Genomic DNA, 3,346 nt, shown 5'->3' on the forward strand with positions numbered 1-3,346 from the left:
GAAGATGGCTTTTCAATCTTTTCCCAGCTCTGACTTTGCCCTTCAGCTCCATGACCATCTAGTGAAGTCTTTTCAAGTGTAATGCATCTAAATCAGAGTTAATTATCTTCCTGTCTTCATTAAGTCAGAACTTACCCGCTGCAGGTGTCAGGCCTCGCCTTTCACTTTTGTCACCTGGCATTTTCCTTCAAGATGTAGGTAGATTGCTGCCTTGCCCCTTAGGTTAAAGGCGCACCCTGCTCGCCAGGAATAGCCAGGAATAACAGCTCCTCTGACGTCCTCTGTTTCCCAAGACACGGAATTGGCATCTCTGCCCAGTGTCCGTTGATTGTCCATGGGCAACTACAGATTGGGCCTGGAACTTGGATGAAGGGCACTGGGTGGAGGAGCTGGACAAATACGATGTGACGGCAACTCCTCAGTAACTGCTTACGTGTTCACAGAAAGGACTCAAGCATTGTTGGTGAGATCAAATTAGATATTGGATGAGTAAAGAACAGAATTAGATGATAGTTGGGGGCCCTTTATTCTAGCAATTATTGTAACTGGGATAAATACCTGTATAACTGGATTTCGGCAAGGGGTTGTCCTGTCTGACATCAAAGGTTGCCTTTGCAGAATCCTTTAACTTTTTTCGCTACAATTCACATAGTAACTGAGGATGCGGTGGTGCTGGTTCTGAAGTACGATGCTGCCATCTAGTGGTCATTGCTCTTACACGCAACACCCCGTAACGTCTCCTTTAGTAGGACGATGGACCCAAACGCACGGGGTCAACAGAACCCCTATTTAGTCCATGTATTCCTTTAAGGAAGAATGCACATGCTGAAATGGAGAATCCGGAGTTGGCATGACCCATGCATTGGTTGACGTTGTAGCTGCGCTCCTGGTATACAGAGGGAATTTGTTCTGTGTGTCTTTAATGGCACACAGAGGTCCAAGGGCGGCAGACAGGGAGAGACCACATACTCGATAGGATTCAATTTTATAACACTGAGCATTATCTACTGGAGGCAGATTCTGGCCGCTCTGAGTAGGTATACAAAGACTGGGAGAGTAAAGGCATTTGAGCTAAGTAGAACGGTGGCCTGAAACAGGCATTGCACCTCTTTTTATCCTAGAGTAAGTTCCCCGAAGGTATAACTTTCACTGCTAACAGCCTGTTAAGCAGGTGCCTCGGAGGCGGTAGACGATATAGGTGCTTTGTGGAATGGATCGATATCTACACTTATCATTTCCATAAAGGAAGGAGACCAGCCCAAATAAAAATTAAGAAAGAATAAATAAAAGAGTAGCTCCCAAGGTTTGAAAACTGGCCTAGTTCTCCCGGCTGAGTTACCGTGATTCTGCTGAAAGCCAACCTCAGCCAAGGCTACTATGAGGCCACAATGGAAATGACACCAAACAAAGCTTCAACGCGTGGTTATGTCTAAGCACAGACTAAGCTCAAGTTACTCTGCCGCCCCCCAGGACACTCAACTTGCTTCTTTAGTCAAAATAAGCGACTGTCTCCTCTACCAGTGACAGTTTTGCCTTTGTTTTGGTCTTCTTCCCTTTATGTAAACTTCACAGATGGGCCACCTCCCAGCGTCCAATCTTGACTCCACTCCCGACTCCTCGGTAGTAGTCCCTGCTACCCAATTTCGGAATCAAATCTCAAACCCTATGATTTCTTCAGTTCTCGTCTACTTTTACCACGTAGACCCACATGGCAAGATTCCCTTGTTTAAGGTCGAGGGCTAACCTGCTGGTCTACCAATGCCAAGGGAAAGCAATCCCAGGCAGAAAGAGGTTCTATGAGGGTTGGACAAGTCTGCATGGATTCTAAATAAACTTAACTTTTAAGTCCATTTCCCACAAGCTTCTTTGGTTCTTAAGATTTTTTATTGGAAAGGCTTTTCAGATTTACAGTGAGAAGGATAGATAGAAAGATCTTCCTTCTATTGGTTCACTCCCCAAATGGCAGTAATGGCCAGAGCTGAGCTGAGGCCAGGAGCCAGGAGCATCTGCCAGTCTCCTACACAGAGGCAGAGTCCCAAGGCTTTGGTCTGTCCTCCATTGTTTTCCCAGGCCATAAACAGGGAGCTGGATGAGAAATGGAGCATCCGGGATACAAATTGGTGTCCATACAGGATCCTGGCATTTGCCAGGTGAGGATCTAACCGCTGAGCCATCATGCCGGGCCCCACTACCTCGCTGACTGAGGCTTGCAGGCCAGGTATCATCCTGAACTGCGCACAGCGGCCATCCTGGAGTGACTGAAAACACGAGAAAGCAAATAACCTGGCCAACAGACCGCAGGCAGAAAGGGAACAGGCAGTCTTTTGGGGGCTCATCCCTCCCTGTGAGTCCCATTCGCACTAATCCAGCAGGCTCATGGAACCGAGTATTTCTCTTCTTGTTCCACCTGGGTTGCCCTGACTATTATCTTATTTCACCAAAACTCTTCCATTTAGCATTTAGTGCAAAGGGATAAAAACAAGCAAAGCTACTTTGTTATCAACTCTGACCAAAAATATCTTTTTGAAAAGGCTGGATTTTTTGGGGGGGTTTACTTTTTTCATTATCTTTTCTTCTCCTTTATAAGTGCAGAATATATAACCTCACCTAGATAAAATCTAGGACCACAATGCCATTTCCCTCTTTCAGCCTCTAGGACCTGAGTGGGTCCAGGAACCAAATTTGCAAAGATGTCACTCTGCTACATCATTAATCAAAGCTTCATCACTTTTTAAAAATCATTATTTTTATCCTAAGTCCTACATGCCCACAGACTGGGCGCATGAATTTAGCAAACAGAAAACTTGTTTTCACAAAGAACCTTGACCGTTCTGTTCTTCATTTCTCCCAGCTCTAAAATTAGAACATTCTCTGAGACTTTACTTGTTGGCCAACTGAACTTCAAAGATGAGACGGAAATGCCCAGCTTGCTTCAACGTCCTGGGCACGGCTGGGGGTTGGATGGGTGGCAGGATGCTCACCCCTTGGGTGAATGCAGACACGCCCTCCAGAACACGCCGTCATGCTCCACTAAGCCAGGGAACACACCAAGAGTGAAGGATGTTGCAGGGGCCAGGTCTGCATGTGTTCTGGAATTTTCAATAGCACAGAATAAATGATCTCCAGTGGTTATCTGATTAGCAGTTTGGGGGCTCATGGTGATTCCATCTGTGAACAAGAGACCTCCCCCACCTCAAGGAGCGCATTCAAGAGGTACAGGTCATCCACCCTGTCAGAGTCCATTCAGCTTGAGCTGATAGTATAGGATGGAATAAAGCAGGGCAAAGATGGAAAATCCAGAAGTCACAGGAACAAACATGTGACATACACAGACAACCCAGTCTGG

At 46.2% G+C, this 3,346-nt stretch overlaps 1 protein-coding gene across 1 annotated transcript in view; it reads right to left on the bottom strand.

Moving 5' to 3' along the window:
- Window positions 1-3,346, bottom strand: part of CRACR2A (calcium release activated channel regulator 2A) — a 146,381-nt gene that overhangs the window by 115,673 nt on the left and 27,362 nt on the right. The gene's annotated exons all lie outside the window — the stretch shown is intronic.

This window comes from Ochotona curzoniae, unplaced genomic scaffold (assembly GCF_017591425.1).
Source record: "Ochotona curzoniae isolate NIBS_2020 unplaced genomic scaffold, NIBS_Ocur_1.0 contig_2927, whole genome shotgun sequence".
In the NCBI taxonomy this organism is placed as follows: Eukaryota; Metazoa; Chordata; class Mammalia; order Lagomorpha; family Ochotonidae; genus Ochotona; species Ochotona curzoniae.